Source organism: Momordica charantia (assembly GCF_013281855.1).
Source record: "Momordica charantia cultivar OHB3-1 chromosome 1 unlocalized genomic scaffold, Mcharantia_2.0 BLBB01000001.1, whole genome shotgun sequence".
Taxonomy (NCBI): domain Eukaryota; kingdom Viridiplantae; phylum Streptophyta; class Magnoliopsida; order Cucurbitales; family Cucurbitaceae; genus Momordica; species Momordica charantia.
In genome coordinates this window covers 7382225-7408823 of record NW_028275157.1, presented here as the reverse complement: position 1 = coordinate 7408823, position 26599 = coordinate 7382225, and the positions used below count along the sequence as shown (strand labels likewise).

The 26599-nt window shown below is 36.4% G+C and overlaps 1 non-coding gene and 1 pseudogene across 1 annotated transcript; one reads left to right on the top strand and one right to left on the bottom strand.

Moving 5' to 3' along the window:
- The first annotated feature begins 7992 nt into the window (after nt 1-7992).
- On the top strand, nt 7993-9216 carry LOC148213201 (zinc finger BED domain-containing protein RICESLEEPER 2-like; annotated as a pseudogene).
- Nucleotides 9217-11264: 2048 nt separating this feature from the next.
- On the bottom strand, nt 11265-11337 carry TRNAA-CGC (transfer RNA alanine (anticodon CGC)). Its single transcript has one exon. It is a non-coding gene; the product is annotated as a tRNA-Ala (tRNA).
- Between the last annotated feature and the right edge of the window lie 15262 nt (nt 11338-26599).

The following is a 26599-nucleotide window of genomic DNA, read 5'->3' as shown; positions in this document are numbered from 1 at the left end:
AAATTCCAATTCAGATCCATAATGTATATTTCTAAAAAAATGTTGAAAACATCGATAATTTTGAAGCGAACCTCGAGATGGTGATGCTTACAGCAGCCGACACAGATGGAAAGTAGCCACAAAACTCACGGAGCAAGGCACGACGAACCAAAACTGAAATGAGAAATTATATGAATCATAAACTTAATCAAGCGGTATTTTGACAAAACCATTCATTCGAGGAGGAGAAGAAGCTTACTTTTTGTAAGATTGAAAGGGAACAACAAAACCCCCAATCTTCCCACGGCCGAACTTCAAAATCTATCACCAAACTCCATTTCAAAATCACACTTCAAAGCATCAAATAAAATCCAAATAACTCATATCTAACATAATCATCAAAATCAAATATATAAACTTTACAATCCATAGTCAACATAAACTTCAAAATAAGAAACTAGAGAATCCATATCCAACATAAACTATACAGTCCTTACCTCCCATAGAATGTTGATGAATAAAAAACATAATTAGAATCATAAATGCCTTTCAAAAGGCAAAACAAGAACTCTACTTCTATTAGCTCCATGACTTGCACATACCAACAAATGGGCAAATAATAACATTTGGGAAAAGACCACCACCCAAAGCTCCCCTTCTTAAAACTTGAATACTCCATGATCAACATGTTATATACCCATCAAAATGGACATTCCAAAGAAAAAATTTCACTAACATCCTGCTCTCATCATCATTTCTAACTACCCAAAAACCAAGTACTAAGAGAAGGCAGAAAATCACCAATAAAACAAAATGTAATGCAGTCCAATAGAAGCAAAGATCACACATTTTACACATGTAAAGAAAAAAGAACTCATCCCCTAAAATCATAATCTAACCAAGAGTGATTACTTACTCCAGAGTGAAGAAAAAGCGGAGCTAGCTCAATGCGAGGCTTTTGACAGAAATCAAAACATACCAAATCAAAACACCCCACATAAAATTCTATTTAAAATAGGATTCATAAATCTAAACAACCCACATTTTAACCCATTCCAAAATCAAATCCTAAACCATCCAAAAGTGAAAATACAACTTAAGGGAGAGATTAAAGAATACCCACTCGAATCTGACGACTACCCACTAGAATCCGCGACTACCCACTAGAATCTGACGCTACTCACTCGAATCCGGAGACTATATGCAACGACAACCACCACACCGCGATACCGGCAACCGGAGGAGACGAACGGCGACAGGAGGTGCTAAAATCGACGACGCGACGACGGAAGGGAGAAGAAATAGCATTGGGCGGCGAGGGCTTGCAAAATCGCGGTGGGGAAGATTGGGGATAAAATCTGGGATTTTCAGCTACACATACCACTTATATGTGTCGTTGAAAGTGTATTTTCAATGACATTTTGTTGACAGCGTCACTGAAAATGCACTTTCAACAACATTCTGTTGACGGCGTCGCTGAAAATACTTTCAGCGACAACGCTCGTGTCACTGAAAATTGCTTTCAGCGACATATATTTTATCACATCGCTGAAAATGATATTCAGCGACACCGTATGTTGACAATGTCGTAGAAAGCATATTTTTAGTGACATTATTGCTAATATGTCACTAAAATTATGTCGTTGAAAGCTCTGTTTCTTGTAGTGGCGGAGCACATCGCGCTTGCTGACACTGCGAGATATAGCATGAGCCCCAACAGCGGCTTTCACAACAGTTGTGCCGAGCTCAGATAGCTCTTGAGCTCATCGAAAGCCACGTGGTATTCTGGAGTCCATTCAAAGCGCTCTTTCTTTTGTAGTACCTTGAAGAATGGCAAGCATTTGTCTGTAGATCGCGACACGAAACGATTTAGCGCGGCGATCTTCTCTTTGAAGCATTGGAGCTACTTTAAGTTTTAAGGCGGTTGCATATTTAATACAGCCCGGATCTTCTCGGGGTTCGCTTCTATTCTACGCTGGTTGACCATGAACCCAAGAAACTTGCCATACGAAATCTCGAACGCTCACTTCTCTGGGTTAAGCCTTATTTTGTACTTTCAGAGGACTTCGAACGTCTACGCCAGGTATGCAACGTGGGAAGTCGTCTTGATTTGAATATGTAGGAGATCACGTCTTCTTGCTCTTCACAAGCATATCGTCTATATACACTTCCATGTTCTGACCTATCTGGTCGGTGAACATCTTGTTGACCATGCGCTAGTAGGTCGCTCCAGTGTTCTTTAACCCAAAGGACATGACTTTGTAGCAGTAGAGCCCTTGGTCGGTGATGAACGAGGTGTGCTCTTGGTTGGGGATGTGCATTTTGATATGGTTATACGCTGAGTAGGCATCCATGAAGCTTAGAAGCTCGTGCCCTACTGTAGCGTCGACCAGCTGGTCAATCCTAGGGTGGGGGAAGTTGTCCTGCTCTGTTTAAATTAGTGAAGTCTACACACATCCTCCATTCGTCGTTTGATTTTTTTACAAACACTACATTCGAGAGCCACGGGGGGTAATTAACTTTCTTAATATATTCAGCTTTCAAAAGTTTTTGAACTTCTTCTACAATAGATGCACTTCTTTCAACGTTTACAAGTCGTCTTTTTTGTTTTACAGGTCGCACAGAAGGGTCAATATTAAGGCTGTGAACCATGATGTTTGGATCGATTCCAGGCATGTCCTCGTACGACCAGGCGAAGATGTCGGTGTTGCCCTTCAGGAACTGGACGAGCTCTTCCCTCTCTATGGCCCCTAGCTTTGTGTCGATGCTGGAGCACTTTTCTGAGCCGAGCAACGCGATAAGCTCCAGGTCTTCCACGGGCTCCTCGCGGCTCTGCTCGTCGGGTGACTTGTCTGCTTGGAGCTCGAGGCCCCCGGTGATTGTATTACAGGTGGGTTTGAGGGCTACGGTGTAGCATTCCCTCAAGGTCTTCTTCTCACCTCGTATTGTCCCACTCCTTTGGGATTCGGGTACTTCATTGCTTCATGTAGTGTAAATGGCACGACTTGTAGGTCGTGGATGACAAGTCGGCCGAATATAGCATTGTACGCCGACCTGGCTTCAACCACCACAAATTCTGCCATCCTCAAGATTTGGTGCTCTCATTCTCCCAGGGTTATAGGAAGACTTATGCATCCTTCAGGTCTAATCGGTTCCCTACAAAACTGACCAGTGGAGTGGGGCTTGGCCTAAGTTGATCTCGCTCCCATCCCAAAGCAATGTAAGTAGAAAATGATAGAATGTTAGTAGAGGCACCTCCATCGATCAGTATGCGTCTAATTGTCACGTTGTCGATCTGGGCCTCGATGACCAAAGCATCGTTGTGAGGGTTATGCAAGCCCTTCATGTCCTATCTGAAAACGTGACCTGGTAGGGGATGAGCTGCGTGTAGCTTGCGTATACTTTGTGGCAGGCTTTTCATGCCAGCACTTTGCGTTTGTTACTCATTTGGCCCCGACTTGATCCTCCGAAGATCATATTGATCACGACAGGTCGGTTCATACTTCTTGAAATATCCCTTCTGTATGAGGCCCTCAATTTGCCCCTCCAGGTCGTAACAGTCAGAGGTGTCTTCACTGTGGCCCTTGTGGAAATGGCAGGTCTAATAGTCTCGGCCATGTGATTAGGCTCGGTAAGCAGGTCGAGCTTCGAATCTTGTATGTTGGCGAGGATTTCAGCCACTGGGACGTTCAAAAGTGTGAAACGATCATACCTCTCAGGTCAATTGCGCTTCTGGTTCTGCTTCAGCCAAGAGTGGCAGTGATACCATCGCTGGCGCTGTGGCGACCTTTTGGAGCTATCTCGACCTCTTCTTTCGCGTGTCGGCCTTGCTCTTGGCGGATCCTCCCTCGACTAGATGAGCTTGCTGACTTGTATGAATTTTCCAGCTCGCTTGATGCTAGCTTTGATGGTGAACTCGGGTTTCTTAGCAAGAGACCACTTCAGCTGCTCGTGCCGAACCACGAAGATGAATACCGAGCAGGCAAACTCCTTGTTGCACGAGACTGTGATTTGTGCGGCAAGGAACCTCCTCACGTAGTCCCTCAAGCTCTCCCCTTCCTTTTGCCTTATTGTGAGCAAGTATTGGGTTAAGTGCTAGGTCTCCTACTAAGCTATAAACTAGGCTACTAAGGCTTTGCAGAGCTGCTTCCAGGAGGAAATGGAGTGGGGCAATAGCTGCCAGCACCATTTCCTCGTGGACCCCTACAGAGTTACGGAGAATGCCCTGCACTTTATTGCATCGGGATAGGCATGAAAGTCCATCAGTGACTCATAGGTTTCCACATGATCTGCCGGGTCGACTGAGCCATCATATTTATTGAAGCTTAGTAGCTTCCTTTTGGATGAGATAGGTGCAGTCAAGATAGCCTGGGTCAAGGGCAGCTCATCGGGCTCGTCGTCATTTGAGGCTGGCTTCCCCTGGGCCTTTCGGAGGTTGTTCTTGAGCTCCCTTTAGAGTTGCTCGAACAGTTGTAGCAGGTCCTCGTTATTGACCGACTCCAATCTCGTTGGGAGGTTGTCTTTCTTCGCGAAGTACTTTCGATCCAGCACTTTGCGGAGGTTCTGCTCGTTCAGTGAAGAAAGACAAGTGTGCATATCCTCCCGCCCCAAGGGTGGTCGTTTCCCCCCAATGACGAGCTTTGATGGGTTGCCCCCCACCGACCTTTCTTGGTCCACCCCAGTGGCCTTCGCTTTTCCTCTTCTGGGGTCACGCTGGACTTCGAGCTCGGGGAGCAGCACTTTTGCTGTATGCAATGCCTTAGTTACGGCTGTGACCTAAACCTTCATGGCATCAATTTCTTCTTGCGGGTCAAACACCACATCGACTTGGAGGCGAGATTTTGACCTCTGTGAGTCCGCTCGGGTCTTTTGCTTCCAACCTGTTGGTGGTTTGGAGGCACCCGACCGAGCTTTCGGGTATTTGAATTGGTGGTTGCTTGAGATTTGGGAACCTTCCATCATGATTAACGGCTGAGCGATCTGGGTATCTGGCTGTAACGTCGGTTCCCACAGATGGCGCCAACTGTTCATGCAAAAAATCTGTCAAGGCACGGAGGACGACCTGGGAGGTTCGGGTGCGGTACTCGAATAGTTCTTCAGGGGTACCTACAAGGAGGTAAGCCACTCCGACTCCCAAGTCAGTATAGAATCCGAGCTTAACAGATAAGCTTCAGACAGATTTTCATACCTGGGCTTGTGTTGCGGTGGTGTATTTATAGCGGTAAATGGGGTAGATAGTTGTCCCATCGGGGTATTTCCTTGCGCCGGGTTCCTAGACCTCTGGTTCTTGCCTTGGACCGGTCTATTCCCTACCGCGTTGGGTGCGATATGGTATTCGGCTTCTCTTGCTAAGTGACTAAGGCTGACCTGTTAGGTCGGCTTCTTCGGCTCCACATGAACTGGTCGGGTGTCTACAGTTTGTCCCCCAACAGAGGACGTCGATCGTTCCTCGCCACAATTACGTTGCAAAAATATACATAACAATAGAGATGAAAAGCATAGAATTTCCAATAGGAAGAGCTTTGATGGTGATTGGAATTTACACAAAAGAATTTTAAACTTTGGTCAAATAGCTAATCACAAAGGAGATACAATAGAAAGAGCAATTGAAAAATGCTTGCAAAGTTAGGACATTGACAAAAAAATTTCTGTGACTGTTGATAATGCTAGCTCAAATGATGGAGCAATGACTTATTTGATTACAAAGTTAAAAGGAAAAAAACATGTTGGTATTAGATGGTGAATTTCCATGTTAGATGTTGTGCCCATATCTTGAATTTGATTGTCGGTGATGCTTTAAAGGATTTGCATCTTTCTATCATTCGTATTAGAAATGTTGTGAAGTATGTTAGGTCATCTCCTTCGAGATTGCAAATATTTAACGATTTTGCTAAAGAAGATTGTCGCAACGTCATCGCGACGCGGAGCGGCCGGAGTCATCCCCTAAAGGGTCTCTTTCGAGATAAGGGTTTGGACTGTCGCCACCAATCATCTACGAGGTGTGATTGATCACCCAATTATAAAAATAAAAAACTTTGTCTACGAAAATAGAATTTTGGTTCTGCAGTTGACTGAGCGTAGTGAAGGTGTTAGCAACCTATGACACCCGTTCAAAAACGGTACCACATTTTATCATAAATTATCCTATTGTATTATTTGGTCCAAAAGAAAATATTTTTGTGTTTTTTATTTAAATGTCTCACGTTATATTAATTCACACTTTGTTATAAGATATGAATTAATAGGTATGAGTGGCACTAAGGTCATTGAACAAAAATTATCACTTCGAGAATATTGGAAGGTTCCAATTTACATCATTGGAGTTTTCGAAATAATTATTTAGTAAAAATAATAATAATAATAATAATGATAAATAATAAATCATTTATATTTTAGAGCACATTCAGACTTGAATTTGTAACATGTATATTGATACTCAAACCACCTACCAATGTGCCAACACCTCATGGTGCAATTCAACTTTCTTTTTTAAAATACAAACTTATATTTTTAAAATTTGTTAAAAAAAATCTAAACGAAATCTTTTATTTAAAATAATTATTTAATAAAAACAATTCTAAAAAAATTAATTAAAATAATTTTATTTTAAGGCATGCAAGGATTCAAACTTGGGTCCCAAATATTAGTATCCAAGTCTGTTGCCAATGTGCCAAGACCTTATAATGCAAACTACATTTTCATTTAAAATAAACACACATTATTTTAAAACTTTATTTAAAAAAAAAACCCATTTAACTTGAACTTTATTTTTAAAAATCAAACTTTTTACTTTGCAATTTGAAATTCATTTTATCTTAAAACAAAATTTATTTAAAAAAGAAATAAGTTTCTTTATTTTAAAACAAAGTTTTATTTTTTTAAAAAAAACCAACATTTTATTTATTTTGAATTAAAAAAATGCTCAAAAACTTAAAACGAATTGTTTCTTTTAAACCTCACTTTTATTTGTCTTAAAAAAAACTCTTTTACTTTAAAACAAATCTTATTTATAAAAAAAATCTTTATTTTCTTTTCCCAAATTGATTTCAAAGTTATCTTATGAGCTTTATTTTTTACTTAAAAAAAACTTGGTTTGATTTATTTTTTTGTTACCCACTTAAAGCTTACTGCAGAGGGAGGTCGTTAGAGCTTATGTGCTAGTGGGAGTCGGGTCGAGCTGCTGAACATTACTGTTGTTCATGGTGCGCCAGAATGGGTTGTTCGAGGCCGGTTGTGTCACCAGAGTACTGATGCTATTTGCGCTGTTGAAGGTCCTACCGCCACCAGAGGTAAAGCTACTTATGGGTCTCGCACGTAGTGTCGGTCGTAAGTTCGTATCATCGTCGAAGTTCGCTGCTTCCGACGGGCCTGTTCACCGCCGCCGAATTCGTGGTGGTGTCTTGCCACATTTTCAATGAGATAGAAAAAAAACAGATATGAAAAGTTGTGAGAGATGATGACAGAGTTATGGTGGAGTTGGTGAGAGAGGAAGGAAGAATTTTTTACAGATGATAGGTCATGGTGGATTCTTTTATAAAAGTAGAAAAGAAAGAAAATTTCTATCCTCAAACCTATTTCCCTTATTTACATCTCGTGTTACGCTTCTTCTCCCTTCACACAAATGAAACCCCTCTTTATATACGAGGAAATGCTAAGTTATTTTTAAAAAGGAGAAAAAAAAAGATCAAAACTACTTTGGAAAAATAGAGGGAGAACGAACGAAACTTACTCCCTCTTTAAAATTAAACAGAGAAAAAAAATATATAATTTTGTTATTATTTTCTTTTTTCTAATAAAACTACAAATGTTTATTTTAATTTAATTCTATGTTATTTTTCTCATTTTTTAATACTAATTAATAAAACTACAGATTTTTATTTTAATTTAATTATATGTTATTTTTCTCATTTTTTATACTAAAAAATAAATAATAAAAATTGAAGAGAAAAAAAAAAGAGCCGGACCAAATACGGTGTCTACAAAGATATCATTTCAACAAAAAGTTGTGTGACTATGGATGTCCCAACACGATGGAATTCAACATTCACAATGTTAGATGGAGCAATTAAGTTCCAAAAGACTTTTGAAAGATTAGAGGATCATGACCCAAATTATATTGCAGAAGGTGACAGACCTACTAATGAAGATTGGTGTAATGCTAGAGTATTTGTAGGGTTCTTGAAAATATTTTCAAATGTTACCCTAAAATTTTCTGCATCAATGTCTGTGACTTCGAACATATTTTTTGATGAAATGTGTTTGGTTCAAGAAACAATTTGTGAATACTCTTTTGTATGAAAATGTCTTGTTAAGTAAAATGGCATCAAGCATGCAAGCAAAATTTAACAAGTATTGGGGCATAACTACAAGTGAGAAGATGAACGTATTGTTATATGTTGCAGTTGGTTTGACCCTAGACATAAGTTAAATTACATGAGTTATTGCTTTCATGAATTTGTGGAGGAAGAAAATGCAATTTTGTGGACAAATAAGGTTGAAGCAGCATTACGTCAATTCTGTGATGACTATTATACACGAATGTCAATGCCAAAGGAACACCTCTCTCAAACACAACCATCCACACTCATAGAGATATCGACTTATCAAAGTGAAATATCATATATCTCTTCTAGTGCATCTGGTGAAATTGAAAATTATAAGGTACGTGCTTCTGTTCACGGTAGATATAAACAAAGTAAGAAAAAAGATCCAGATGATGGAAAAACAGAGGTGACTCATTACCTATATCAGGCGTGTGCTGAAGATGATGATTTTGATTTATTAAACTGGTGAAAGGTAAATTCTAGTCAATATAAGATTATTAGCCAAGTAGCTAGGGACATCTACAGCATCCCTATATCTATTGTTCCATTGAGTCAACTTTTAGTACTGGAGGACGGGTGTTGGATTCTTTTAGGAGCTCATTAACTCCTCAAACTGTGGAGGCACTCATTTGTGCACAAAATTGGCTTCAATCAAAACCTCTTGATGATATAAGTGAAGAAATTGATGGAGCAGAAGAAATTGACGAAGGTAAGAAGTAGTGTCATTATAATATTTTTTTGAAAATTTGTTTATTCTATTATGAATCTTAATGAACTAATTGTTTTTCTTTCTTATTTAGAATACTCAAGCATACGTAAGGAGATGAAAGCTGCCTTTGAAAACTCGAAATTCGATTATGTGGTTCTAACTTCTACTCTAAAAATATTGTTTATCTCTATTTCATTTACATGAATTTTATTTTATGTAAAATATTAATTAATAATTATTGTTTCATTTGTAGAGTTTTGAAGTCTAGTGATGGAATTGGAGTTTTGATGATGGAAATCGAGATTTAGCGAATGACAATAGACTTGAAAAGATTTAGTATTTTTTTGTTAAGAATTTTGTAAATGTCAATATTGGAATGTTTAATTAGTTAAAATGATACTTAAAATTTTTAAGCATTACTTTTAAGATTCAAAAGTACATGTGAACGTTAACTTTTACCTTTCGATGCAAAAGTATATAGGTTTTTTTTTACTTGGAATTAAGTAGGTAGTGTCATAAAAAAATAAAAATTAAAAAAATAATAAAAAAACGGTCTGAACGGAACCAGTTCATGTCGGATCAGTTCGATTTTCGTCTCCAGTGACCCGAACCGATTTCGGTTTTCCACCCCCTACCCGAAAACCAAATCGAACTGGGATATTTACAACCATAATTTAAACAGAGTTGTAGAGTAAGGGCATGACGACTTGCTTCAAGCATCAATGCATTAGGAATTAATGCATGGTTGATAATGAATTGGCGAAAGCGAACATAACCCAATGTGTAATTGACATATATCTCCTACAAAGAGGTTGTAAGTTCGATCTCCATCCCTCATATTGTACTAAAAAAAATAATGAATTAGCACCGGAAAATGTAATCAATGTTCATGAAGAAGCACTTCAATCAGCATGGCTCACTCTACTGAGTCTTGAAAATTATAAAAGTCTTTCAAACAAAACCACCTTCATGTTTTCTTATTAAGAGAGACATATTGACTTACATCTACTGTAAAAGAATATATATAATTTCCTACAAAGTGTTACCTTTTGATAAAATATGAAAATTTTCATAAGGCAAATATCCCGACCAAAAGATCGCGGGTTAATTAATGGAATGATCTATACTTAAGTTTAGACTCTAGTCTACTTTGAGCAATTTATTATACAAGTATGGGGTGTAGCTCATATGGTATAGCGCTCGCTTTGCATGCGAGAGGAAGTTTAATTTTTTGTTATTATTCTTTATATTGCCTTCTTAAGGCGAGATGTGAATTTGATTCCCTACCTTTTGATTCCTCCAAAATGTAATTTTTTGTTATTATCTGAATCTTCATGTTTCATTTTGAAGGCGAGACATGCAAATTAGATTATGTGAAGACAGTTGTCAAAGCGAGTATAGCTCAGTAATTGGCTTATATCTCCAACCAAAAGGTTGTTATTCTTTATATTGCCTTTTTAAGGTGAGATGTGAGTTTGATTCCCTACCTTTTGATTCCTCCAAAATTTAATTTTTTGTTATTATCTGAATCTTCATGTTTCATTTTTAAGGCGAGACATGCAAATTAGATTATGTGAAGACAGCTATTAAAGCGAGTATAGCTCGGTAATTGGCTTATATCCTTAACCAAAAGGTTGTGAGTTTGATTCCCCACCCTCACATGTTGTAAACCATGTTGTCATAAACTAAAATTTTTTTTTTTGTTATTAAATAATTTTACTTAATAACTTCATGCTCTATACACAATTTTAGATTCTACTATAATTTGGAACAATCCAAGGTGAGTGCTCTACCCTATGAGGCTACACCCCCTAATTAGTTAATAAAATATTCAAATTATAGTATAATCTAGACTTGTGTATAGAGCATTTCATTCTTTAAGTTATTCAATAAAATTATGGTAATTAGCATTTATCTCTAACTAATAGGTCATGAGTTCGAATTCTCCTATCCCACTTATTGTACTAAAAAAATGTAACTTTAGATGCTTTTTCGAATTGCATTTTATAATTAGGTTGATAATTATTTAATAAATATTAAGTACTAAAATTTATTATGAGAATATATATAATCTTTTGAATAATAAAAAAATAAATTTTGGAAGTGCGGGGAATCGTACTAAAAAAATGTAACTTTAGATGCTTTTTCGAATTGCATTTTATAATTAGGTTGATAATTATTTAATAAATATTAAGTACTAAAATTTATTATGAGAATATATATAATCTTTTGAATAATAAAAAAATAAATTTTGGAAGTGCGGGGAATCGAACCCCGTGCCTCTCGCATGCGAAGCGAGCGCTCTACCATATGAGCTACACCCCCTATTTGTTTAATAAATTGTTCGAATAATAAAAGAATCTATACTTATGTATAAGACATGGAGTTAATAAATAAAATTACTCCTCCCGTCTATGATAGCTTCGTTCATCTTGACCGTTTTAAAGTGGACAATCATATTGAGAACGTGTTCTCGCACTAATGTTACTTCTTTCATGCGGCCCTTGAATATGAACTTGAGAACATCGTGCCAGACTTGAGTGGACAAGGTTGTCCAAACATGTCCTGCAACGAGTCCATGATCTCTTTAGTGGTGACCATATTCTCATGCTTCTTGGCCAACACATCAGATATGCTTGCCAATATGTAGACCCTGGCCTTCTCATTGGCCTTGGTCCACCTGTCATAAGCATCCCGACCAGCTCAGGATTCATCGGATGTGGGAGCCTAAGGACACTCCTTATTCAAAGACAAATCTTAGATCATCTACCACGAGAATTGTATTCAAGTTCGTTTTCCATTGAGTGGAGTTTTCACCATTATGTTTTTCAATTGCAAGTAACGCAATTACACATAAGTAAACCTGCTGAAACCAAATAAATCTATATTAGGTACATTTGCACTACCCATTAAATCTTATAACTTTTAAGCAAAAAGTAATAATGTATCCTAGCAAACAAAATTATTTTTGCAATGATACTTTAGTGATTTAGAACAACAACTATCATGTAGCAGTTAGCTACTCCTTCACTGAATCGAGATAATCTACTAAGTATTACACCAGAATAACTCTTATTCGTAAAGAAATTAGTCACCGTTTGTTTGGTCAAAAATTTATTAACTAACTTAACAATTTTCCATAAGTGTGAACCGCCTTCCTACCCGAGAGGTCCACCCCAATAAGCCTTCTGTAGGGAAAGGAAATATTGGTGCAAAACCTAAGGAATCTTATTCATTTATGGAGTTTGCCCTGATATTGATTCCATACAGCAGACATTCAGTAGGGTGGTCGCTCCACAACGACACGCAGGTTGTGTATGAAACCTCACGATGCAAACCAATGGAGGAGACCGTAAGATGTGTTGTCACATGTCCTTTTCCCACTTACTATAAATACTTCCTTCATTCACCTTGATATTGAATCATGCAAACACCTTCCGTAGAGAGGCCGTGCCCAGGGCGACATAAGGTCGCGCATGGATCTCACGGTGTGAAGTTATACAGAGAACGTGAGGGAAAGAGTATATATGCAACATATATCTTATATTAATTAATTAATTTACTATTTATAATTAATGAAAAAATTTGTAAGGTATTGATTGGCATGATTTTTTTTTTCAAACAAAGGAACATAAACTTTGTAACTATATTGTTGATTCTGGAATTTTGGTCTTCTTGGTTCTCGCCAAAATCCGCACCAAGCTCGATGATCACAAGATCGTATACCTGCAAAACCGAGTAACCCTAAATCGGTGTGACTACTGTCACACGAGCTCTGACGCCTAAGTCAGCTATAGGAGAATAACTAAGCAAGCAACAGTATTTAGTATGCGTTTTTTACTTACCTTCAATGGTGATTCCCCCTATTTATGTTTGATCTTCCCCTCCTAGGGTTTCATTATTTATACCTTAGGTCATTCACATCATCGGACTTCTTGGGTCATGAGACATTTCATTGCGAGCTCCGACATCATAATAGGATCGAGGTTCTACAAACATCAGTTGGTCGGGGCAAGGATCGAGAGAGAAGTCAAGAGGTGTTCAGGATAATAAAAACAATGGCTCTCCTCTTGCTTTTAACGACGTGGGACACGAATTCCCAGGCTTTTGTTTATTGTTTTTCTTTCCTTTATTCTTTGCAATCTCAACTTCGGTTTTTTTTTTTCTTTTTTTATTTTATTTTGAGTTTCTTTCCTTTCTTTTTAATATTGCATCACAATTTTTACTTTGTGATACGACTATTACTTTTTAAAAAAATATATAAATAAATAAATAATAAAAGCAATGAAGCTATTACAACTAATTTATAAATAGGTTACAATTTAACTACAAAATGTGTAAAAGCATTATACATTTTAACAATTTTTATAATAATAATATAATATTATATATTTTTTCGATGATTTTTAATAACCTTCGATAAAAGTTATAAATTTTTTACGGTTTTCAATAAACTTCAATAAAAAAAGTAAATCATTTAGAGTAATAAAATTTTTTCGAAGGCTTTGAGCAATCTTAATAATAATTCATATCCTTTTCAAAGGTTTTCAAAATAGGTTCGATAAAAGATAACATAATTTTCAAAGATTTATGATTGTTGATAAATGTGTATCTTTTTTCGAAATTTTTTAATAACCTTCGATAAAAAGTGCATAATTTTCTAAGATTTTCTATAAACCTTCGATTAAAGATGTTGGTAAATGTACTGTTTTTCAAAGGTTTTCAATAACCTTCGATAAAATAGTGAATAATTTTTTAAGGTCTTCAAAATACCTTCTATAAAAGATAACACGTGCTATCTTTTATAAACCTTTGGAAATTGTGTTTATGAAATTTGTTGATAGATGTGTATCTTTTTTTAATGTGTTTAATAACATTGGATAAAAGATCATATGTTTTTCAAAGACTTTAAATATTTTTTGATAAATGTACTATTTTTCAAACATTTTGAATAACCTTCAATAAAATAGTGAATAATTTTCGAAGACCTTCAAAATACCTTCGATAAAAGATAACACAATTTTCAAAGGTTTATAAAATTTGTTGATAAATGTGTATTTTTTTCGAAGGTTTTTAATAACATTTGATAAAAAGTGCATAATTTTGAAGGTTTTCTAAAAGCTTCGATAAATGATCATATATTTTTCAAAGGCTTTAAATATTTGTTGATAAATTTACTATTTTTCAAAGGTTTTCAATAGTCTTTGATAAAAAGTGGTCGAAACAGCTCAATCTTCTTGTAAATTCCTATTTAATTTAAATCAAGGAAAGTGATTTAATTTGGTTTATGTTTTGGTATAAGACAGTAATATAAATTTACCATGAGTAAAATGAATAGATACCATCAAATATAATTTCCAATTTATGAGGGACCAAATTGAAATATAAAAACCTTGTAACTGAGTAGTGGTTTTTGGTCGGTTACGTAATGGTTATACTCTCAAGTTAGACAAGGCTTCATGACTTTTCTCAGTTGGGATTTGTGGAGCCAAAACCGTGTAAAAATTGAAAAGATGAATGAAATTGAAAGGAATAAGCTACATGAGCCATGCTAGCAGAGAGGATAGTGATGAGACGTTGTATATAGCGTCTCGACGCTATCACAAATAGGCAAAATAGGCGGAGAGGCACACAGGCAGTCGTCGCACTACATAGTTGTAGCATTGAGACTCGTGGACGACATCTCAATGCTGTGACGATTTTGCCATATTAATGTTCATTTGGTTTTAGGTTTTTAAGTGGTTGTTGTCGTGTATTGTTCATGTGGTTGCACAAATATTAGGGGGGGCGCGTGGCAACTTCGGCGGAGCAGAAAATATTGAGATCCTAGCTATAGTGCATCGTTCTCGAGTTTATTAGTGATGTTTTCATTCCTGTATTCCTAGGTTCGTTTGTTGTAGTTACCTAGAAGCTAGGTGGCCTTTGGTGAGGCATCTAGAGAGAGTCACTGAGAGTTTTTATATGTCCATTGTATTATTCCAAATATAGTAGAACTCGCACCTCACGGAAGATTAGATGTAGTCATAGTTGGGTGAACCAATATAAATCATTACGTCGTTTATGTGCTTTTTCTTATTCCTTATTGCGTAATTTATTGGGATTCGTTGAATAACTGTGAAGGGGAAAAGAGTTCGTAGTTAGCTATTCTATTGAGCAGTATTTTTCCCAACATTCTTACATCCCTTCAGAGAGAGAACAGAGAAAACTTAGGGCCTTTTGGTTGGTGATCATAAAATAGAAATTTGAAAACAACCGATTCAACGAAAACGGGAGTTGTATTGTTTGTTTCCAGATATGTGTTGGTAGTAGGTTTGAAAATTGAATTTCAAATTAATAAATTGCTCAACATGTATTTAGAAATATATTTGTAAACTAATAGTATTACCAACTAAATATTTAGTTTAATGTAAAATAATATCAATTAATTTATTAACATTTTTGTTATAAATTTTGTATAATTATTTTTTACAATGTTATATAATATATAATATATTATATTTTAAATGTTTTAATTTTAACGAAGATAATATGAGTTTATGACATGAAATAATATATTTATCAAAGTTTTTATCTTTTTTTAAATCTAATTCTACATTTTAAAGTTTATTTTATTAACATTTTTGTTATAAATTTTGTATAATTATTATTTACAATGTTATATAATATATATAAAATGAGTTTATGACATAAAATAATATATTTATCAAAGTTTTTATCTTTTTTTTTAAATCTAATTCTACATTTTAAAGTTTCAGATTCACTAAAAACATAAAAATGTTGTTTTAAGAATTTCCACTATTTAGATCATAGAATCCGAAAACGGTTTTCAAAAATGAATCTGCCAAAAGTTGTAAAACTCATATTCACGGAATCCATTTGATTTGTGAATCTGAAAACAATAAATAAAATGTCATTATTTTTCTTACATAGAGTACATAAGAGATTTTTTAAAAGCCAATTCGTCATCTATCTAGCCCCACTTCTATATGTGCATGTGATTTAAAATATAATTTCATGAATGTTATAGGAGCAAAGTCATAACTTTTTGAAACATGAAAATAAAAATAAAAATAAAAATGGACTTAAATTAAATAAAAACATGATTTTATTTATTTAAAATAATAGTTAAGGATCACATCCCCAAATATTTTCTTTCAATTTTGGATTTAGCTATGCTTCTTCTTAATTCAATTTAATTGTCTTGAATTGAAATGGAAAATCAATGTGTGGCTTTTTCCCACAGACGTCACATTGCGAATTCTTGAGAATTACGGTTAAATTTGTTTAAAAATACGGCTTTTTTAATGTTTTTTTTCATAGTGTTTATGGCTCTATTGCCTCGGTAAATTGCAAGCATCATTTAATTAAATGCAATGCAATTACTGTTTCTATTAGTTCTGGTAATATTGTCGTGGAATCGCATCGTTGAATTGTTGAATTCTATGGAATGGAATTGGACAATGGGTGTGTTTGAGAATAATTTTGGCATGGTTAAAATCACTTTTGCCCTTGGCATGGTAATAAGATTTTTTTTAATATTTTTTTATCATAATATCTATGGCTCTATTGACTCGGTAAATTGCAAGCATCATTTAATTAAATGCAATGCAATTACTGTTTCCATTGCTTCTGGTAATATTGTCGTGGAATCGCATGGTTGAATCGTTGAATTGTTGAATTCTATGTAACTGGAATTGGACTATAGGTGTGTTTTGGAGTAATTTTGACATGGTTAAAATCACTTTCCTTTCCCTTTCGGTTCTTCATATTTGTCAAATTAAGAAATTGATTTTAGAAAGGCTTAAAATCACTTTAAATATTTCTTTTTAACTTCATTTTCTTGCAGGTTTCAAGGTTTTAGTGCAGCGGCATTTGTTGTCTCTAATGCTTCCATCACTACAAGAATCAAGACACCACAAAACGCTGGGAAAAATAATGTCAGGAAAGCTATTATTCTTGCCGTGCATTTTGGTGTTTATATTTAAACTCATATGTTATGGGTAAATTCTTGTTGGAAATACGAGGAAGAATTAGATGGAAACGGATTTTGTGCCGTGGAAGAACCACGGCCTTGAAAGCAATTTCGGCATGACCACAGTGCTAAATCGTATGTACGCCAGTTGCTCCCCAAGGTTAACACAACTCCAAACTCAGGAATGCACTCGCCGAAGCAAGATGGAATCGAAGAACCCGCTCAGAAATTCTATCAAAAGCTGATAATCTTCCCCCATGCATGAGGAAGCTTGATTTCGTTTAAAAAGAGAAAAGAAAAACGTTTTAACTTTATTAATTAAAACGTTACAAAATACAATTAATTAATTAATTAAAATGTTAAATAATTAATTTTGTAACGTTCAAATAATTAAAAGGAAATAAAACGTTTTTTTCAAAACCATAAAAGAGATTTATTTTACCTTTCGTCAATACACTTTGTCATTCCCAACAATCCCCAACGAATGTCATATGGTAAAGATAAAAGGTATTCTGAGCAATAAAGAAAATAAACTTAAGCATTGATATCTTTCAATTTGAATTAATGCGTAGTGAAGTGAAGCAACAATCTAACTAATGAAAGTGAGATACCTCTTGAACTTTCAACAATTATGATTGAGACTCTCACAACACATTTAAGGTCCTTTGTTTTTCGATTCCGCGATACAAATCAAGTGCTATTAATGGTCATGCACATAAAAGCTCGGGTCTTCATGAAAGCTCTAGAAAGAGACCATTTAGCTCTTTCATAAAAGACAGCCCACCTTCACAATCACGTTATTGCTTCATCAAGTTTATCCAAAAATAAACCACTCAACAAACTGAGCTATGATGACTTTTGAAAAATTATCCCTAAGTGAATATAGACCACCCAAATAGAGGGCTATGGATTCTCACATTGTATCTCAACATAATCCAAGTCCACGCATAGACCACAAAAACGAACGGCTACGGATTCACAGAACAGCATCAATAATCCATCAGGTCTACGCATAACCACCCAAAAAGAAGGGCTATGGATTCACATATCTCATTAGGGGTTTAGTCCCAAATTGAGGACTGAAAAATTACCCTTCTTGTTAGGTCTTTGGTGAGAGGATTTGTCAGATTTCTCTCAGATCTCACATACTCCAAGAAGATAATTCCACCTTTCAGTAATTGCTTCACAACTCCATTTCTCAAGCGTATATGCTATCTCTTGTCATTGTACATACTATTTTTGGCAATCCGTATGACAACTTGTGAATCATAATGTAGGGATATTAGTACAAATTCCCCCCACAATCCTAACATATTCCATGACATAACAATTATTCATACACTTCTACACATAAGTATAATAAGATAATCATCATGGCAGTTTGCTGATTTCATAAAATATAGTTCATTCACTTAATGGAAACACATTAGCTAATGGACACTTTATCGTTATCTATAACACTGTTTGCATCACAACTACCTTCTAATATAGAATTAAACTTGTTAAAACACAAGCAGTAATCCAAACGATTAAAAATAGTCCAATGGTCTTTACCATGATATATCTACTCAATCTGCTCACAGGATATGCAATGTCTAGTCTACTACATTTCATCATTATACCATCCATAATTTTTGCATATCTATTATTGAGATACACTATTACCTTGTTTCTTAAAAACTCATACTAGCATCATAAAGTGTTCGTACATGTTGACTATCAAAACAATCAAATTCTTTTAACATTTTCTCAATATAGACATAGGAAGAACCCATTATCATATTTAATTATCTTAATACCAAGTTTTATATCAACCTTTTGCAAATCTTTCATTTCAAAATGTGAAGATAAAAGCAACTTTGTATCATTAATTACATATAAATTTGTGCAAAAACAAGCATGTCATCAACATATTAGCATGTAATCACACAATCAACTCTAAAGGTAGATGTCATCAACATGTAAAATGTAATCACATGATAGCTTCAAACAACTTTGATTAAATAAGCTACTAAAGTACTTTAGCAGCTTTTTTAGTTTTAAAGAGAATTTTAAAGCTTGCATACTTTATTCTCTTGACCAGTAACCACAAAAGTTCGAAGTTGAAAATCTCCTCATATATCACCATCAAGAAATACTATTCTTTTTCGTCCAATTGATGTATAAAGAGGCCACGAATAGCAGCAAATGTGATTAGAGATCTAATAGCAACTATTTTAGTTACACTAGAACATGTATCAATATTATATTTTGTATATATCCCACAACTTTTATGAATTTTTATTGAACCAACTTATTTAAAAATTTATTTACACCTAATAGGTCTATTAAGTCCACCTCATCTATAAGATATATGCATATAGATTGAACATGTATATTATTTGAATTTTCAACCGAAAAGTGATTAAGAAAATTTAATTTCACAAGATCATTCTCATGACGTCTCAAATTAATTATTCAACTAATAATTAATTTAATTTCTCAAAGTCATGTCAATAAACTTCACCAAGAAGATATATTTTTCATACTTTGCTACACAATAGCAATATCACATCGTTAAATAATATCAGATACACACGAATAATTAGCCAATCATATAAGTTCATGATTTTCACATTTAATAATACTCAAGATTACGAATCTCATATAATAATAAACAACTTCAAAAGGAAATAAATTTAGCCATCATTATGCACTATTTAATAGTACAATTTATTCTAATGAAAATTCACTACCAATTAAAAAAAATCTCAACAATCACGATCATTTAAGATATGAAATCAAACTTAAATTACTTCCATTGAGATGCTTCATTATCTCATTTTTACTTTTTCACAATTTTAAACTAATAAGCTTAAAACAACTTTTGCAATTATTTTAATTAAACCACAAGTAATTGCAAATCTTACTAAGAATAAAACTGAGAAACTTGTTTAACTCATGCATAAAACGGTAAATATCAGTAAAATATCATGTTCGACAATTATATACATTTAAAATTGTTAAAATCTCATAAGACAATTAAAATATTGAGAACTTTTCGCTCATAATATAGGAAAAATCAGCCTATATAAAATTTAACTATGTAACGAATAACAATCCAAATATTTTCAACTTAATTTTGACATAACCACGTCACATTTATGCCAAATCACATTTATGCATGAGAATTATATTATCGCATAAGTCTCAATAATATAGAATATGAAATTGACCTATTTAGTTTCCCTTTCTTCTTTTCTTCATCTTTCTTATTACCTCTCGTCCCCCACAATTATGGTCTTTCTATCTCTAACAATAACGCCAATGAAAATGTCTGAAACATACAAACCAGAAATTATTAACCATAAAGGAAAAATCTAACTTAATTAAATCTCAACAGGAAAAGAAAAGAAGTATATATATATATATACTATTAAAATTTCTCTCATCATTTCTTTTTCCTTTTTATTTCTTTTCCTTCCTTTCTTTTTTCCTGATATGTCTTTTCTATTTTTTCCTTTCTCTCTCTTTCTTTTTTTTTTTTAATTATGAGTTTCTATCTCCTTTGAATTATTCAAAAGAGGAACCAATATTCTCTCTCATCATTTTCTTCAACCTCTTCATCTTCTCCTTCCTTTCAGCCGCATGTAATCTTCTTTTTTTCGTTCCTTTCTCTCCCTCATTCATTTCGATCTTCAGCCACCATCTACAACCCATCATCTCCAGCATCCTCAGGCAACCAACCACGAACGGCTGACGGCACTACATCCGCGACCCTCAAAGCCACCAGATTCGGCAACGGTGTAACAACCACGAGCGTTTTGGTGTTGATCTACAGCCCACGAACATCGACATGGTAACCCGACCAGATCTGCGTCTATAATGACCTCCCTTCTCTGGTGGCGTCTTCAAACCCGACGACCAACACGTACGACAATGTCAACTACACCAACCTGATCTGTGAATATCCATTCCGCGAACAGATCTACTTCGTCCAGATCTGCGACAACCCGAGTCAATCTACGAAAAGTAGATCTGAACAGATCTCACAAATAGCAAACACATATGGTGTTTCATGAATAGCCCACGCGAGAAGTGCAATCTCCACGATTTCTGATTTACTTTTTCTTTTCTTTGGTGTTGATCTATTTGTAGCAGCATAGATCTGCCAACTGTGATTTGCACTCCGAACACAGTAACCTGATCACGACACATGCGAACATGATCAGATCTGTAACGCCACAAGTGCACTTTCCACGAACTAGTGTGCACCAACACCATCGCCAAAATCTCAGATTCGCTTCGCTACACCCTCCCTAATCACAAACATTAACCAATTTGAATTCGAGCATGAATAGTTCCCTCTAGCGAATTCAGGATTTTTGGGTAAAATTTCTATTTATTTTTTCATCTAATTCTTTCCAAAAATTGCTTTCAAATTGTTGGAAATACGAGGAAGAATTAGATGGAAACGATTGTTGTGCCGTGGAAGAACCACTGTCTTGAAAACAATTTCGCCACGACCACGGTACTAAATCGTATGTACGTCGGTTGCTCTCCAAGGTTAACACAACTCCGAACTCAGACGTGTATTTGTTGAAGCCGGATGGAATCGAAGAACCCGCTCAGAAATTCTATCAAAAGCTCATAATCTTCCCCCATGCATAAGGAAGCTTGATTTCGTTTAAAAAGAGAAAAGAAAAACGTTTTAACTTTATTAATTAAAACGTACAAAACACAATTAATTAATTATTAAAATGTTAAATAATTGATTTTGTAACGTTCAAATAATTAAAAGGAAATAAAATCTTTTTTTTCAAAACGATAAAAGAGATATTTATTTTACCTTTTGTCAATACACTTTGTCATTCCCAATAATTCTTATAGGCCACGTAGTTGAAATCCGTTCGCTCCATCTCTCAAGTGAGGACGAACAAAAAATATCAAGTGAAGTATAGCCTAGCGGGATTTCCTCTTGCATTTCAGGTAATTAGTACGTATGCATACTAGTTTCTGTTTGTTGGTTAGAACGTTTTGAAGGGTGAGATTGAACTTCTATTTTATATTCAGGTGTGGATATATGAGGTCGTCCCATCTCTCATTACTCCTAGTGTTAATCGGTTGAGTGAGATCGTGATTCCCTGGATATTTTGATATTCGTGTAGTAGAGTCGCTACAAAAGATTTGGGGGAGGAGGTGCTTAATTCTGCGGTGGTAAGCGATCTAGAATATATTTACTATTGTGTAGTTCTATTGAATTGTATTCACACATTTGTTCTTCTAATGTACGTACAGTTGGTCAAATCTTATCCACTCGTGTAGATGGAGTCGGAGAAGGACTACCAGAGGTGTCCATTGGATGAAAGAGAGGTGGTTGACTTAGGTGCGCCTAGGGGTTCTACTTCCAACAGTGATGATGGACAACATTCTTCCCCCATCACTAAGAATATTGTAGCCCAAGACGATCTCCCGCTCGACGCGGCGCACTTGTTGGAACCGACTGTACAAGCGGTGGTGGAGGAGTCTTCGGACATGCCACGTACAGAGGCCACGTTCAAAGCTCGGCAATTGACAACAATTGAAGTATGAAATACTTATATTCGTTCTAATGTGGGGCAAAGCACGCGACAAACACATAGATCGACGCCACGCGATGCTTACCCTACACAATGGGACGACACCCGTGGATCGAATGATAGATTTGAGGTTACGGAGACAAGGTTGGATCTTTTAGCTTGGGACATGGTGGAGGTGAAGACGGACATGACGGAGGTCAAGTCAGACTTAAGTGAAATGAAAGTAATGCTTCAAAGATTGTGCCGGGTAGTTTTTTCTATAACTTAGTATACTATATGTCTTCATTCGGTCCAAGTACTAATACGTTGTTGCTATTGCGGATCGATAGATACGAGGTCAACATTGGTATCTCTCCGTCAGATACAGTCCACCTGTCCATTGGTATCCGATGATATCCCCGAGCATGATGAGGATGTTGATGACCATGAACACGGAGGTGCCGAATGTGGAAAGGATGATGTTGTAGTTCATGCAGGCGAGCCGATACATGAAGGGGCAACCGATGATGCAGAGAGAACTCTACACCCATTCGATCCTGAAGATTCTGTACTAGCCAAGCCCACTGGTATTGTCGATGGGGGTGGAGTTGGACGTTGCAGTCGGAAGACCCAATCCGGATGCCCATTCCATCCATTCCAGTAGTAAAATGACTTCACCGATCCAGACATCACGTCGAGTACCCCTGCTATGGATCATGTGGACATCCAAATGGCACCTTCAGCAGTACAGGATACTGGCAAAGACAACGTGTGAGCCAACAGCTGAGCCTCCTGCCTCAAGCACCATTGTTGGCCCATCTTGCACGATTCAGGTGCCACATCAACCCGATCATAGTGATCCGGCCCCTACACCAGCAAATACAACCCCCACCCTTCAAACTATTCTGCCCCCTATACCATCTGATAAAACTCCCACCCCTCAACCTATTCTTACCCTTACACCAGCTGAAACACCCCCGACCCTTACACCATCTGATAAAACCCCTACCCGTCAACATATTCCCACCCCTACACCAGCTCAAAAACCCCCACCCCTACACCGTCTGATAAAACCCTCACCCCTCAACCTAGTGATCCTGTGGGTTCTACAAACTTGGCCTTAGAAAAAGTTCCTCAACCGCTGGTCATTGTGCCACAACCAACTCAATAGAAGAAACCCCCTTCGTGGCAAGAAATCGACCACGATCTGATTTACGGTACCGCGACAAGCCCCACATGGTGTAAGCGAATCCAATGCACCCGAACCCATTGAGTCCAAGAAAATTGTTCGAATGAAGGCTGAGAAGCAACCAGCCACGAAAATTGAGGTATGGTATTCTAGACATTTTTCTAAACCTAACTAACTATGTATGTAAAAAATGGTTCCTGTGTTCTGTAGGTTCCAGATTCCACCGAACCAAGAAGGACGCAGCGTAAGCGGACGGAAATGAAACCCTTCAGTTTGGATGACACGGGTTGGAAAAAGAAGAAACAGAAGGTGGACGTGGAGCCGGTGCCTGCCAGCCAGCCAGGGTAAGCCATTTCGTCCCAAATACAACCCATTGCATAACATTCCGAACTACAAGTTTACCGAGATGTTGCTTTAGGTATGGGACCTTAGGAATGACGACGTCAAGTGCCCGTCCATAACATGGAATGTGCACAACGGATATTCCAGGAAATTCTTCATTAACATCCTGAATCCTAAGGAACAGGTTGAAGATGGGGTAAGTGATACACAACATTGCATAGTTTTAGGCCCCATAACTGCACTACGTCTCACAAACAATAAGTGTTATACTTGTGATTGCAGGAAACTGCTACCATAACATTTCATCATGAGAAGCTCGGTAAGCGGCCGCACCTATGCGTCCAGAAGTTTATTGTCATGGACCCACTACAAATCGTAAGATAGGTAGTTCATACACATACAAGATTTACGTTTCGACAAATCTAATCGTCTACGACGTTGCTATTATGCAGAAACTTCTTACTGCTACAGCTGGCCCCTATAAACTGATCAAGGGGAAGATCTTCCAAGACACGATCCCCACTTGGGACGTATATAAGCAGTGCATGGAGGTTGTGCTGGGTCGGGTGGAAAAATTCATTACAGCCTAGAGGGACGTCGATGTAGTATACAACCCGCTTAACATCAGAGATCGCTGGGTCCTGGTCGCCATAGATATGAACCAGTCCAATATTTTTGTGTACGACTCATTACTAGGGCACATTCCCATACCGAAGTTGATGGTGGACCTGCAGTCATTGAGTCATACCATCCCATCGCTGTTGTATGCATGTGGGCTATTGTATGGGACGGATTGCAAGCTGAAGAGGACTCCTTGGCATGTATACCATCCTACGACCGACACGAGGCAAAAGGTGGTATAAATTGTGGCATTTTTTTCATGTAAATTCATAGAGTTTCTATCTCGTAACTGGTAATACTTTAGAAACTCTTGTACAGTTTGGAGTGTCATATATTAGGATTTAGTATGCCACACAACTTTGGCACGATGAATCGTACTTTGAATGAACATGCCATATTTTTGTATTCATTGAATCATATAATATTTCTATGTAGTTTTTTGTGTGATTTGTTCATGATAGTATGATTTCAGCAGGCATCTCGATTTTTTTTTTTGGATTCAGTATTGCTCCACATGATGTGCACTGTTTTTTTTTTTCGATCTCAATCTCGCTCTAACTCACTCTCGATTTCATATTTCTTGATCTCACTTTACCTCGCTCTCGATATGACCTCTTTCAACTGCGCTCTATCTTGATCTCGTTGTTAGAGCGCGTGCTCAAGATCATGCAATCCATCTCTATTCATATTTATCGATCTCGTTATATCTCGCTCTCGCTGACAATTTTGCTTTTCCCACACGTCGTCAGATACCTTTAATGTTGTGCGGTTGATTGAACTACATGGTAGATTGTAATGATAACTTGTCATTCACCATTCATTTCCATTTATTGAGGTGTAATCATAGTGATCAATGCAATGTGAAAATGTATTGTAATTGGAATAGAAGCTCAACAAAACAAAAACAACCCAGAGGTACCACCCCCCATTCATTCATTCCTCTCATTACTCACTTCTTCTCCTTGCTCGATTGGTGAAGCAGTAGAACAGACATTCATTGCACTGCTACCTCCTTTATCACACTGTAAGTAATCTCTCCCAACCATTAATGCGTATTCCCTCCGCAACTTGACTACACTTGTTGTTGATGAACACATATGTCACGTTTCGCTATCCCATGACCACTGACCTATTCTGTCCATCTTGAATATACGTTTTAAATATCGTTCCTGCTGCTTATTAACATTGCATTAAGAATGTACGAGACGTAGATTACTATCTTCTTTTGATTTTGAAGGTGGGTTTGGATGGATTTCTCTATTTTTTATGTTGGAGGTGAGTTTTGATGTATTTTGAAGTTGGGTTTGATGTATTTTTAAGGTGGGTTTTGATGTATTCCCTCCATAACTTAACCACACTTGTTGATGAACACATATGTCACATTTTGCTATCCCGTGACCGCTAACCTATTCCGTCCATCTTGCATATACGTTTTAAATATCGTTCCTGCTGCTTAATGGCATTGCATTAAGAATGTACGAGGCGTAGGTTACTATCTTCTTTTGATTTTGAAGGTGGGTTTGGATGGATTTCTCTATTTTTTACGTTAGAGGTGAGTTTTGATGTATTTTGGTGGGTTTTGATGTATTTTAAAGGTGGGTTTTGATGGAAGATTTGAAGGTGGGTTATGATGTTGAAGGTTTGGAGGGTGGGTTTGAGATTACATAAAATAATTTTGCTTTCATCTTTCTCTCTCTTGTTTGCTTCCGAGCTTCTGAGACCATTTTTTCATTCTGTTTGAGTTGAAGATCAGTAAAACCCTAGATTGAAGAAGAGCAAAAGAGGAGGAAAAAAAAATGCAAACTGACCCAACTCGAACAAAAACCGAACATTTTCGAGTCGGGTCGGATCGGTTTTGACGGAAAATCGACCCGAACCGACATATTTACACCCCTACTGAAAAGAGAAAAATTACAAGAGTATGGA